This window comes from Mirounga angustirostris, unplaced genomic scaffold, assembly GCF_029215605.1.
Source record: "Mirounga angustirostris isolate CCGP_5_RB_7025 unplaced genomic scaffold, mMirAng1.0.hap1 SCAF_3, whole genome shotgun sequence".
Lineage (NCBI taxonomy): Eukaryota > Metazoa > Chordata > Mammalia > Carnivora > Phocidae > Mirounga > Mirounga angustirostris.
Genome location: NW_026991711.1, coordinates 46,059,302 through 46,074,967, shown reverse-complemented (window position 1 = coordinate 46,074,967; position 15,666 = coordinate 46,059,302).

Genomic DNA, 15,666 nt, shown 5'->3' with positions numbered 1-15,666 from the left:
TATCTCTGAGACCCTGCTTAATGCTCTTATGGCTTTAATACTGGAAAATGACCGTAGTCTCAGGGAATTTCTCCCATCACTCCAAATAAGTGGTTCTCAACTGAGAGTGACGTTCCCCCTAGAGAGCATTTGATAACAACTAGAGATATTTTTGTTTGTCATAACTGGGGAGAGGATGCTACTGGTATCTAGTGGGTAGAGGTCAGGGACACTGCTGAATTTCCTACAATGCACAGGACATTGACACACAAAAATAAATTATCCAGGCCTAATGTCAAAAGTGTCAGGTTTGAGAAACTGTACATAATCTAACTCATGAACATGAGGTGTTTTTCTGACCTTGGATTTCCCAAGATATCTCTGCAATCATCGTACATTGGTCCTACGGCAGCCAAATTATTTCCTTGCAACTAATTTGCATGTACTGCCTCTTTCTTTCCTTAACTAGCAAAGCAAATTTGAGCCTAGATGTACAGTACACTAGAGTTAATGAATTAGCACATGTGATCTTTCTTGATAGCATGAAGTCATTTATTTAGAAATACCAGTGTCCTGAGAGGCGTGGAGATGGAGGTTTGGGGGTGAAGACTGAAGGTATGGGAACAAATGTGATCTATTTATGGGATTATTATAGAATTATAGTGTGGCTCAAGGAGTTTGAATCAGCAGCTATACTAAACTTTTCCTGCAATATTACCCACTCTCTAGATAAGACAGAAAATAGATGAAGTAACTATAAGTGGGAAGGCAAACAAATTCAGCTACCTCCCACTTCTGACATAATATGAAATTTTTAGATTTAATTTATTATTTGTGAAATGGTAACTTACTTAGGTGATTTATTACTTAGAAACCATGCTGCATAAAGCAAAGGCTATTTCAATAATTATTGTGTGTAAGAACTAAAAATAGTCAGGTCACTTATTTTAGATCCTAATTTAAACCTGTGAACATGTGTACTCTTTGATAGTCGCTATTCTTACATTTTGCATACAGCCTTTTTTCAATTCATGGCTAAATGTAATCATGAAATAAACTGGATCTTGGCATTGGAAGGGAGCTTAAAGAGCACTTAATCCAACCTTTTAAGTAGTGAAGGATTTTTTCTAAATGATTTCTGATGGATATAGAACAACTCTTATTGGAAATTTCTAAGGAAAGGAGCTCACTCAAGATTAAGTGAATCTTGGTGTTAGAAAGAATTGAGTAAGTAATTTCGCTAACCACTCTCAGTTTTTAAATCCTCTTTACAAAAGCTTTGACACTGACCTTCATTCATTAATTCAAAAAATATTAACATTAATTTCTTCATATACCCTTTGCTCATGACTTCAAGAAATAATATGTAAGAGTTAACCTGTGTTAAACACTCAAGTGTTAGATTCTGGGAATAGTAAAATAAAGTAGGAATGATCCTTTCTCTCATGGAATATTATACTTAAACAGCAGAGACATACTTTATAAATATAAAACTGTAACTGAGTTAATATGCTATGAAGGATAAGTCCAAGTAACTAATATTTTAAAGAAGGCTCCCTTGAAGATGTGATTTTTGAGATCTAAAAACAAGACCCACCATCCTCTCTAGCCACTGGAAAATACTACCCATGTTAAACTGGTATTTCTCTTTTAATTATGACTTTATAGTTCAACGAGGGGAAGCTTAAACTTCTTGTTAAAAATCATTTCTATCCTTTATTAATCCCTTAAATGTCAGTCACCAAGCTAATAACTTTAAATAAATGATCTAATTTCATCTCCCCAACAACTCTAGAGAGAGTTCGTATTTTGCCCCTTTACAAATGAGAAAACGGATATTCAAAGATGTTGGTATCTCTTCAGGTTCACATTGCTTAGAAATCAATAAGCCAGAAGTGAAATCCAATCCTCTAAGGCTCCATAACACATAATAGTGTTTGAAAACAGCTATAATATCCACCTGTAGTCTTCCTCTGTCTACACTGAGCTTTCTCAGTTCCCCTTTACCATTCTTCATTTCATTGGTTTTTATAATTGTCACGATCCTTGTGTTTTTTTTCTCTTCTCATTTAAACAATGAGAAATGATTGTAAACTCTAGGTATAGTTTAACAAGTATGATGTAAATTGAACGACCATTGCTCTTTGTAGATATATTCCCTTTAAGTCATAATTCAGATTACTTTTCTAGTAGTCATATCACTTTTTGAATTACATTAAATTTTCTGTCAGCTGAAATCTTCGTCTAATTTTACACGGTGATACTAAGTTGTGTCTCTTCCTTCTTGTACATTCATATTGATTGCCTAAGACAGTTATTTGATTGTAGGGCATTTGACATTTTTATAAAGTTCTCCTTATATCAGGAAAAATATGTCTCCTTGTACACACAACCATTAATCTACTTCTCTGTGGTCAAACATATCCATCCATGTGACCACTTGACAGTGAAGACAATATGAGCTAGCATTTTTTTATACGAGTGAAAGATGTGTTTTATTCTGAATTACTTCATTTTATCTTCCATTATGTAATAGGAACTATGGGTTATCTCTATGAAATAACTGCAGCTTCAGAAGACTGAGTAACTAAGTTCCCAGAATTAGTAACTGTCAGAGCTAGGATTTAAAATGCCCCCTATAGCTCCCTGACAGATATGTAAATAGAGCCACCATGCCTATCTTTAGTTTTCCATTCTTTCATTTCTTCACTATTCATTGAATATAAGAGAAACATAAGCCACAATATATTTCCTCTATATCATATTCAAGTAAGGAAAACACATACCAGGAATATGATGTGATTTAATGCCATGCTAGGCATTATATAATGAAAGGCCAAAGAGGGAGTATTCTAAAGTGGACTAGAATCAAGATACCCTGCCTTTCTGGATGAGATATCCCCTGAATTGGGTTCTAAAAGATGAGTGAAAGTTACCTCAGAAATGGAAGGGTGGGGAAATATCAAGTCATATACACCCAAAGACTAGAGTGGGCAGGACCCTTTTTGTGAATGGCTTTTTGGTCAATATCAAAAAGTCAGAATATAAAAAGAAGTACAAGTGGAGAAGTAAGCAGATGCCAGGTCATAAAATACCTGATATGCCGTGCTAAGGACTTTGGACTTTATCATGAAAGCTACGGGAGTCATTATAAGATTTCAAAGCAAAAAAAAGACATGATTAGATTTGCATTTTAGAAAGCTACTCTGGCAGCAGTATAAATAATGGATTAGAGGAAAGTAAAACTAGGAGGCAATTCAGCCAGGAGGCTGTTACAGGAATCCAAACAAGACAGGGTGAGGGCCTAAATTAAGGTGGCAATAGTGAGGATATTAAAAAAAAAAATCACAAATCAAGCGATAGTTTGTAGGTAGAATCAACATGATAATTTGTTGGCTGGACAAAGGAAATAAAAAAAAAAACATGCAAGATTACCTCTGTTTTTTTTATTTTGCACTGGTACCAACTGAAAATAGCCAGAGACAAAGAGAAGCAGATTTAGAATGGGAAGATGAGTTTATTTTTTAACACTCTGGGATAAGGTGCTTGTGAGACCCCTGAGTGAATATGTTTGGGGGCAAAGGATGTTTGCTTGTAGCTGACGATGAGCTTGGGGATGACAAATGCACAAGTAGATGAAGACATGACTGGATAAGAATGCTTACACTAAGTATATTGAGTGATAAAAGAAAGCCAAGTACAAATGTAAGGGAAGCAATACATATAAAGGACTAACCTGATACATCAAGAGAGTGGGAAGACAAGCAATGATATATTTAGACACCAAATTCAGAGATGAAAAGTGTCTCAAGACAAAAAACCTCCATCAATGGTGCCAAAGACAGCAGAGAGGTCAAAACAAAGTTCAAAAATTCTCTTAGACTGGAATTTCATTGGAAGGCTAAGAAGAGAACTTTCAAAGATCAGGGAGTAAATAAAAAGTAAACGAAGCACATAAATTTAGCAATTATTTTGAGAGGCTTATTTGTGACAAAATAGTAGGGCAGGGAAAAAATGGTATAGGGTAACATTGCCTGGGTGATGTTTCTTTGCTTTTTGTTTTGCTTCAGAATCATAACATGAGAGAATGGATTTAGATGGTATGGAACCAAAAAAGCATTTATGGTGATGGCTGAGATGTTGAGGAGCTCTCATATGTTGATGTCTATTTTGTCCTATGAAGAAGATGGATGGAGAAGGCATCTCTTGAGAGTGAGGGCTACTGGGAATCTAAAGGGCTAGGGGAAAGAAAATAGTGAAAACTCGTAATAACCTCTGTGGGAACAAAGTACCCTGGGGACATTGCAAAGGCTTTCCAGTGGAGGTTAAAGTCCAAGAATTGGTGGTGACCCCAAATGATACTTTTTTGGAATGACTTCCAGCAATCTCTAGCAATTATTTTATTGGATTGTTTTAAAAATGGGCTCCTGGCTGGGATGCCTGGGTGGCTCAGTTGGTTAAGAGTCTCCCTTCGGCTCAGGTCATGATCCCAGGGTCCTGGGATCGAGTCGCACATCAGGCTCCCTGCTCAGTGGGGAGCCTGCTTCTCCCTCTCCCTCTGTCTGCAGTTTCCCCTGCTTGTGTTCTCGCTCACTCTCTCTGACAAATAAATAAAACCTTAAAAAAAAAGTTTAAAAAAATAAAAATAAAAAATAAAAACGGACTCCTGGCAGTTAGGTAAAAACCAAAAAAGATTAAAAAAAAAGAGAGTAAAGAGAGAAAGTAAGTAAAGGAATGTGTTAATTAATCCATTGGACAAATATTGGTGAGAACTAGCTGTACTCCACAGGGTAAGGCTGGCCTTTGAGGGTTATACTTCACAACAAGGTAGACACAACATCAAATTATTGGACCTTGAAGTCTAACACATATAGGGAAAATCATATATTTATCCTCTGTTTCTGTAGGCAGCACTTATTAGCTAACTAGTATGAACAATATCATGTGTTTATAACTCTAATGTAGCTTTATTATTCGACTTCTCAGCTTTGAACAATATATATCTTTTTTCAAAAGTTTATTTATTTTATTTTAGAGAGACAGAGAGAGAGTGCACACATGAGGGAGGAGAGGGGCAAAGGGAGAGAAGCAGACTCCCCACAGAGCCCTACACAGGGCTGGATCCCAGGACCCGGAGATCACGACCTAAGCTGAAACCAAGAGTTGGTTGCTTAACTGAATGAGCCACCCAGGTGCCCCATGGACAATATATATATATATATATTTTTCCTCCTATGAAAATTAAGATTATCATCTTATTATTGTATTAAAAACACAATATTTTTTCCTCATCTCAAGCCCATTCTTCAAAGTTAGTAAATACTTCCTGTGTTATCCATGATTCTCATGCTGACATCTTCAGAAGTTATAATTCTTATGGGTCTGGGAGGCTTTTTCAGGTTTCTAACATATACAGAAGAGATTATGTTTGTTTCTCCTCAGGGTAGTTCAGCTCTTTGGGTGGCTCTGTGACTTGAGGGCTCTGCTTAAGATCTGTAGCCATGAGCCAAGTCATGATCTCAGGGTCGTGAGACTGAGCGCCTTGTTGGCTCCGTGCTCAGTGAGGAGTCTGCTTGAATATTCTCTCCCTCTCTCTCTGCCCCTCCCCCTGCTCACACTCTCTCTCTCAAATAAATAAATAAATCTTAAAAAAAAAAAAAAAGATTTGTAGCCATGAGAGCCATGCATTATATTAGTCATGTAATGCAATAGAAGTGTTGTATTCCAGGAGTGTCCCTCTCATTTTCCCCTTTATTTTCAGATATCTAAGAAAGGGTATTTCTTTTCTAAGAAAGAAAACATTTCTTTAATTTTCAGTCTATAAAATTAGGAGTCTCAAGACCGAATGCCATTTAAAACCCTTTGAAATAAGCTGAAATATAAGTAAGATAGTCGTTATAAAAAGTAACATATGGAAATTCAACTGAAAGCTTAAAAATATCAAATCAGGGGCAAACTTTTGTTTGACTGTAATAATGTTACTAAATTGTCTTGTCTTTCTTAGGATTTTCCCATTAAAAATTTAGAGGGAAAGGGCACCTGGGTGGCTCAGTCGTTAAGCGTCTGCCTTCGGCTCAGGTCATGATCCCAGGGTCCTGGGATCGAGTCCCGCACCGGGCTCCCTGCTCGGCAGGAAGCCTGCTTCTCCCTCTCCCACTCCCCTTCTTGTGTTCCTGCTCTCGTTATCTCTCTCTCTGTCAAATAAATAAATTTAAAAAATCTTTAAAAAAAAATAAAATAAAATAAAAATTTAGAGGGAAATGTTCACTTTACAAATACCCTATAAAATCATGAGGCAAGTGAGAACTGTGTTATATCTGACCAGGGTAGCAATTCCAGCCTGAAAATGAAAACCAAGAAACAACAAAACAAAACAAAACAAAAACCACCAGAGATGTAGTTTTGCTCAAAGAGAGTATTTAGAATATTCAAATACCTTTTTTTTAAACCTGTTTCACTCAGTATTTTTGGAATAAATTCTAAGTCTAGGACACCAGTTTACTCAGGTGTAAAGGGGAAAAATTCACTGCAAGTTGCAACAACCAAATTTTTCATTTTGTAATTTAATAAGACATTTACACTAAGAGCACAATAACATGTGTGTGAAAAAGTGTTATGGCATGCAGTAGGGAATCAGAAATTCTGACTAGAGGAATATCAACATCTTAGAAAATTCCCTCTCAAAGCTCAATGAGGAAGGATGGTCAGGGGCCCTCCAGCCCTTCGGGGTTAGGATACTTAGGGGAAGCATTTGAGTGTGCTGGTGAAATTTGGGTTTTAGTTCAGAAAACCCTGTCACATAACATAATACCAGAACTAATGTGATTTGCCGGTGCCTGTGCTTTCCTGTATATAGTAGTTAATCTCTTTACATTTTCACTCTTTCTCTTTTTCAGTTCCTTAATCACACAGCTCTGGCCAAAACAACTGTGTGGAAAGTTTTATTTCCCTGTCTTTATTTTCATGTAATCATATATTTGCACCATTTTTTGTTAAACCTTCGTACATGTGCAAGGACATTTTAGAGAGTGAGAAGATGTTACCACTCTGCACGTTTCTGTCATTATAGTTATTTCTCAATATATCCAAATGATATTTACTAGTTATTCTTCGAGGGTTCAAGTGCGCACAAGCTCTTAGATTTTATAACACATGCCACAGACCCAAACACATCAGCAAAGTTGAGGAAGTTGTTTTCATAGGTAGCATTTGCTGTTGCAACCACAGGTTCTAATATTCACTCTTGCTATTTACTGGCACCCTCAAAAAATATTCTATACTTAAGACATTAATAAACATATTAAAAGCACCGAGGAGTTTTACTAACAAAGATGTCCAGCCAAGTCAATCACAAATGGGAGAGAAAAAAATTGTAAATTCCATCTGCTAGAGTACAGTCACTTGTCTTCTTGAAAATCACATTGCTAATTGCTCATTGGAAATCTTTCATTAAAGGGGCTGCAGAAGGACACCCACTTATTACCAAGGTTTAGGTGAAGAATCAATTTGTAATTCAGTTATTGATAAGGAGCAAGTGTCTTAGGGCGCTAAAATGGTTACACAGCAGAAATCGAGTGCCATTTTGTAGCAGAGACATCAGAATAAACATCAGCCCAAGGAGTATTCATAAATATGCAGAAGAGTTTGCAAGTTACAGGACCTAGCAAAGAAATATTTGACCCAGTACGTCAGGGACACCTGGCTGTACCACATCTTCAGGGAGAGGGTTAGGATTAATGATAGTATCTTTAATTCTCAACACTATATAATGCTGAATAGATCTGTTAGCAGATTAGTCAGGGCTGCTTTTTGAAAATAAGTTGTGATCTGATCAACTATATAACAATAGGCAGGATAAATATGTCAACCATTAGTATAGTGACAAATGTCTATTATTTATAAAAACTAAATAAATGACACGTAGGTAATCTGAAATTTTCCAACAAAATTCTCAGAAATTTTCTATGATGTGCACTTTTAAAAAGGCTTAAAATCTGGGATCAGGAGACTGACAACATGATTAAAAGGTCTTTATGCATGCTAGTTAAAGCCATTTAAGGGTAAAAAAAAAAAAAGGAGGGGTATATAGAGAAAATTATGGTCACTGTTAGGTTTTTTTTTTTTTTTTTAAGATTTTATTTATTTATTTGACACAGAGAGAAAGCACAAGCAGAGGGAGAGGCAGAGGGAGAAGCAGACTCTCCGCTGAGCAGGGAGCCCAACGCAGGGCTTGATCCCAGGACCCAGGGATCATGACCTGAGCTGAAGACAGATGCTTAACCAACTGAGCCACCCAGGCGCCCCTGGTCACTGCTAGTTTCACTTGGCACCTTAAGTTATACTTAATCTGTTGTACAATTATACAAACAATATGTATTACTTTTGTCAGTGCTTATTAAATATCAAGTATTGTGCTGTGTGTTTTATACACCTTTATAACATTTTTATAGCAGCCTCATGGCTGTTATTTTTGTGGCTTTTTTTTTCTTTTCAAATTTTTATTTAAATTCTACTTAGTCAACATATAGTGTAATACTGGTTTTAGGAGTAGAATTTAGTGACTCATCCCTTACATACAACACCCAGTGCTCATCACAAGTGCCCTCTTTAATGCCCATCCCCCACCTGAACATTACTGCATTGCTGTTACAGTCAGAGGGTCTGAGTAGTGGACTAACTTTCTCATAACCTCAGAGCTACAGTATGCTACAACAAAACTATAAACCTATATCCTGTCGAAATCTCTGAAATATTTTCTCTAAATAATATCTTAAACCTTTAACATCTGTAAATAAATTAGAGATTTGGAACCAGGCTCTGGTTACAGATGCGAGTATATCTGAATATAAGGTGAACCTTATGCAATTCAATTAACTTTCAAAATCTCAGTTTCTTCATCTGAAAAATAAGCATAATTGTAAATAACTAAACAAATTTCTGTGATTGTTAAATAAAATGATTTACATGTTAGCATGGTGGCTGGCGGACAGCTCAGTCCACGTTAGTGGTATTCATCATCACCATCATCTTCATTTCCCAGCCTCAGTGTAGGTGTCAAACTCTATTATGTTGTTGCTTGTTGTTATTCCCTTAATTATACTTTATCATACCTGAACAAAGTCTTTGATTTCATCATTTATTATGTGTGATTTTGGCAAAGTATTATGAACAATCTTTTCCTCCTCTGGAAAATGAAGGGCCAGGGAAATTATATCTGTTTTATCAATGCGTTGTTTGACATAGGAAACTTTACTTACATATATAAAAGTAATTTGTAAGTCAGGCTATAAAACATAGGGATTTAAACCGAATTTTTAAAACAAACCAAACCACCATCCTTGCACTAGCTGTAACAGACATTACTAACCAATCAGTGGTCTCCAGCTTGGCAAAGGCATCCCAGAATCCTTTTATAACAGAGTGTTCCAGAGCCATTAACAATTAATTCAAGTTTGCATGGAGAATAAAACTTATTTGTCACTTCTCTGCCTTATAGTCTTACTCAGTTTTCATAGGCAAATTCATATGTACTTTCCTAACTAACTCCTAAATTTGGTTAATTGAATAAACAGATGTTGATTGATCCAGGGTTTCTACAGACCTACAGTTAAAATAAATTAAATTATCGTAACTATAATGTTGTGTACTCCTCCAAATTCACTCTCTGAAGATTTTTTTTTTTTTTTTTTTTAGAGAAAGAGAGAGAGCATGAGTGGGGGAAGGGGGCAGATCGAGAGGGAAAGAGAGAATCCCAAGCGGGCTCCATGCCCAGCATGGAGCCTGACCTCATGACCCTGAGATCATGACCCCAGCCAAAATCATGAGTCAGAGGCTTAACTGACTGAGCCACCCAAGTGCCCCTCTGTCTAAAGATTTTAAAGAAGGATTCATTTTTAATTTTAATTTTATTCTGCTTAAGAAAAATCATGTGATAAAGATCTAAATTGAATTTTATAATTTCTTCTGAACTGTTGGTTGTTGACCTTACATCTAACATAGAACAGCTGACTGCTGTTCATGATTACACATATAAAATATTTTAAATACTCTGATCAATATATTTTTGTGTTGTCCATCTTAGGAACACTCTATTCTCTGCCACCTCTTAGCCACCAACTCAGGACCAAGCCAAATCAGTCCTTCTAACCTCCCATATTGTCACCCAGTGTTTCTATTTAATATTATTTATATTTGTTTACTTCTCTTGGAGAAATAATGAGGCATCAGAAAGAGAAGAAAATGCCTTTAAATACACTTTTATATCATTCTTCCCACTTCTGTAGATGAAAAAATAAAACATTTTGGGTAGAACACTGGCATATACATTAAAAAAAAACCCCAAAAACTCCTCTGATAGGGGCGCCTGGGTGGCTCAGTCATTGAGCATCTGCCTTCAGCTCAGGTCATGGTCCCAGGGTCCTGGGATCGAGCCCCACATCGGGCTCCCTGCTTGACAGGAAGCCTGCTTCTCCCATTCCCGCTCCCCCTGCTTGTGTTCCCTCTCTCGCTGTGTCTCTCTCTGTCAAATAAATAAATAAAATCCTAAAAAAAAACCCAAAAAACTCCTCTGATGACTCTGCCATGTACCCCTAGGAAAAACTATCTTAGAAGAAAATCGTGAGCTTTGGAGTCACGGGTTATAATCAGCCTCCATACTTTGCAGACATGTGATTTCACAAGTCATTGAATGTATTTGAAATGCAGTCATTAAATATATGGAAGTAGCTAGCACTTTGCTTCTTGTCTGGTAGGAATTTAACAAATGTCATTTCCTTCTTCTCTTCTGCCCATTCATCTTTACAAATTGCAAATTCACTGATTAGTGGTAGGTTCAGTTCAGTGCAACCCCGGAATTGTGGCCAAGAAGGCATAGTGACTTACCCAGTCTCATACTTCTACTTATCATGTTTCTCTTATTATGTCTGTCTGTAGCTTGTTCATTTGCCTCTGTACCCACTCTAGTGTTCAATTCATCTGATGAAAAACTGGTTTTCCTCCTGCTCTTTGGAGGAATCAGGGAGAAAAAGAGTATCTATTCAGAACTTCTTATGTATTAAGTGTTTCACATGAATTATAGTATCAAATTCACATATGGGTCAAATGAAGTAGATATTACCATCCTAGTTTTGCAGGCAAGAACACCAAGTCCAAATAATTTATGTAATATGCCTCCACTGGCAGATAGTATGAAAAGAATTCAAATTTCTGTTTGCCATTATAAAATTGATGTACTTTGGACTAACCTTATCCCAGACTATAATTTTTTTCTTTGTAATGGCTTAGAAAGCCCCATTTCCAGGTAAAACCCACTAGGGAGCAGTGAGCAACAGTTGGTGCAGGCTGTAGGGGAAGATGAGGCTTATGAGGAGTTCTCCTTGCTTCTGCAGGAATTCTGGCCTAAGGCTATCTTTTCTGATTGTACTGTCTTTAATTCTAAACCAATGACTGGCTTCTTCCATAACCATGATCTTACTGGATTACAAACCACTTTTGCAAGCCTCCAGATAAATGCTGTAAGCTCTTATTACCCACTGAGAACTCCTCACTAGTCAATTTGATTTTTTTTCCCTTTGATACCGAGCAATTGATGAAAAGCAAAGAACATGATTCTGGCTCTGAAGAAAATTCCAAGAGATAGTTATGTAAATAATAGAAAATAAAAGTGGTATCACTGAAATAAGTATTTTATCTCTAATAGTCAATAATTTGAAAGAGCTGGAACAATTTATATTTGACAATGTGGACACATTTGAGTATGCAGTTCCACTGCATACACACTCATGCAACAAATATATTTATCACCATTTTTTTGTGAACTTTATATGTTTGCTGTATAACAATGCAACCTTTTTTGGGGCGCCTGTGTGGCTCAGATGTTAAGCGTCTGCCTTCGGTTCAGGTTATGGTCCTAGGGTCCTGGGATCGAGGCCCGCCTCGGCTCCCTGCTCAGCGGGAAGCCTGCTTCTCCCTCTCCCACTCCCTCTGCTTGTGTTCCCCCTCTCACTGTGTCTCTCTGTGTCAAATAAATAAATAAAATCTTACAAAAAAATGCAACCTTTTTTGTATGACAAGAAAAAACTTATGTTGTTATACATTTTCTTTACCCTTAACCTAATGAGGAAAAAAAAAAAGGAGCTAATGGTGCTTTATTACTTACCTTGAAGAAATACTGAGGATTAATTAAATGTGCATGAAGTAAACTGAGCTCCTTGGAAAAACAGCAACAAAAAATAATATTTCAATGGGAAAAATGAATATGCACATAATATGCATATATTAAATATATTAATATATATTCAATTTCTATTTATATATGCATGTATATTAAATTTATATTTATACATACATATTTAATTTTTTCCTTACCAACACATGTATAGACTTACTCTTTCATCTATTTGCTTATTTATAAAAGTGAAAATATTTCAAGAAAGTAAGTTCTTTGTGGATTTTGCAACTCTTCCAGGAAATATCCATTTAAAATGTCTGGAATGTGTGTTAAGAACAAGAAATGACTTCACAGTTCCTTGAGAAGAAAAAGCAATTTCACAGTGCACAAAATGGCTTAGAGTAATATGGATGTTTTTTTCACTGTATTCTTAATTAAGAAAGATTGACACCTGTGAAGGTTTCAAGCCAAATAAAAATCCCAGATTTTAATTAGCTTTTCTAATGGTTATGTTTTCCTGCTAGAAGACATTTGCAAATCTACCAATTTCTCAGGGAGAGTAGCAGAACATAAATAATACTAATAATTATGTTTATTACTTCTATAAGTGTCATGGTCTGCAGTGTGCCGAGATAGCACCAGATTAAATAATTAAATATGTTACAGTGGCTTTTGGCCTCTTCTCCTCCACCTTTATAACCTGCTTTTCTAGCTGTCACTATTGAACACCTGACTGCCACCCGCCATCCCTGACCCTTTGTACCCGTAAACGGGCCTCTTGGGTACTTTCACCCTCTTACTGCCATGCCCCATCCACGTCAATTTTCCACAGTGACCCAGTTCTGTGAGTTTCTAGCCTCTCTCTTACAAAAACTCCAAATACTGCCTCCCATTACTACTTGCTAGAAGCTCAGAATACTGACAAAGTGACCTCTGCTAAATTGAGATATTATACAGAAATACAAGATATTTTTGACTCATTTTATTAATACTACATAACATGTTTCTCTTCCACCAGGGGTGTTCCTATTTTAACAGAGGAATAGTGTTAACTCAAGTAATAAATCATTGATAGTGGGATTTTAAGTAGTATTTTTCAGTGAGGAATAAGTGAGGTGATCTTCAAACCTCATTTGATAGTGACAATCCACTTTATATTAGTGCATAACATTTCTGAAAAATAACTGAGGGAATAAATATCAATCATTTATTATATCGTGAATCACTGAGAAAATATATGACTAATCGTACGGTAGAATATTGAGATAAACCAATACAGGTACATGTATCTTTTCATATGAGTCTTTGCATAACTGTGTCTATGCATACTATATATATGCATGCAGACACATGCACACATACACTTATACATCCCTACATTTATTTTGGACCTAATTTGTTCATTATTTTCAACCATTTATGTTCTACAGCAAGTCAATCAATTACATCGACTATCGGGTGATTTAATGAAGTCATTGTGTTGGCTAAAAATAGCCAACCAAGGCCAGTTTTCTCACATTGTCTAAACTCAGTTATTATGTTTATAGGATTGTTAAACTTCTATAGATATATAAAAGGGTCATCTCTATATAAATTTTACAAATTGCTCGAGATTATTTGACAAATACATTATTATTTGAAAGCTTTCTTTAAATGAGATTTCAGACATTCATTTGAAAGCATCGGAGGTTAATAAAACCAAAATTAATTAAAGAGGAGATTATTAAATAACATATGTGTTACAAATTCAGAATAGTTGACTCTTTTCAATAAATGAGTGTCATCTGAGACATTCTAATACATAACAGTAAATGTTTGGTTAAAAAGTACAAATAGGGGTGCCTCCATGGCTCAGCTGGTTAAGTGTCTGCCTTTGGCTCAGGTCATGATCCCAGGCCCCACATCGCATGGGGCTCCCTGCTCCACAGGGAGTCTGCTTCTCCTTCTCCCTCTGCCTGCCACTCCCCCTGCTTGTGCGCTCTCTGTCAAATGAATAATAAAATCTTAAAAAAAAAAAGCACAAATAATTTTTAAAAATCAAATGTTGAAATATAATTAAAAATAAAATAAACAGTCTTCGGATTATATTGCATATTTGAGGTGGCATAATTTTTATGTATTGGACCCTTTTATTCCTTTTCTTTAATGACTCAGTGGATTTTCAGAGGTGTACTTTCAGAGCATCTTTGGGCATCAGTATTTTCAAAAGAGATTCATAAAAGCTATTAATTGAGGGAATAGATGTTAGATAGTTGTGATTAAATTCACAAAGATTCAGTCTTACCCCTTGAGGAGCTTAGTGTCAAATTTACAAAATTGTAATTATTTTCTTTAAATGTGAGAGCTCACGTCTTCAAGAACACAAGGATTAAGATACTTCATCTAACCTCCATGCCTAGAACCATAGCTTAATTTACAACTTAATATAGAATTTGGTGTAACCTTGTCCAACTCTTCTCAAATATGTCTCCTATTGCCTAAATGTCCACTATTAGAGATTTGCTTCTTTATATCCAGTAAGCAACAAAAAATAATATAGACGTGACATTAAAAAAAATCAAAAAAAGGTAACATCCACCAACAAGAGATACAGAGGTGAAAAATTATTCTACTTTCATACATCTTACTATATAGTATGGGAAGTAGCACAGACACTTCAAAAATTAGGTGTATTATACATTAGATATGGTGATTTGGAGAGAGAAACAACCGGGGCCTTGAAATAAGAGCTGTCAGCTAGGTGATGTTTTGAAATTTTAGATAGATTTGTCAGGGGAGGCATCACTAAAAGAAGGTGATCCTCAGCGAAGAATTAAGGAAGATGATCAATGAACCATGTGTATATCTAGGAAAATAAATTTCCAGATAGAAAAGACAACATGGAAAAGTCTGCAGCAAAAGTTAACTGAGTGTGCAGCAGGAAGTGTGGCAGAAGGGATTACAGTGGTAACCAGAGTAATAAGGAGGAGGAGCCAATGGAACCAAAAGGATAATGTGAAAACCATATGAATAAAAAATTTCAGAAGGAAAGAATGATCAACTTTGCCAAATGCTGTTGAGAAGACAAGATTAAAACTGGATTTAGTACATGGAGATAATTGATGACATTGATAAAGTAAGTTTTTATGGAGATGTGTTGAGGAAATCTTTTTTCAACTGGGTTTATGAACGAATGTGAGAATGTGATGAGAGGAATGATGGACAGCCAACTTTTTAAGAAAGTTTTACCATATGGGGAGTAGAGCAGTGAATGGGGATAGGGATAATGGCATCAAAGCAGGGTCTTTTGTGTTGTTTTTATTGTTTAAGTGAGGAGAAAAAGCATTCTGTTATGGTTTGATGGGGTTATCTTGAAAAAGGGGAGAAAGTGTTGATAAAATAAAGAAGAGGACTGAAGGAACTATATTCTTCATTGTGTAGGAAGAGCCAGAATTCATTACTATGCTCTTCATTCAGCAACAGAAACTGGAGGGAAGGCAGAAGATAGTTAGTGGCAGATGATTAGACGGTGGAGAGAG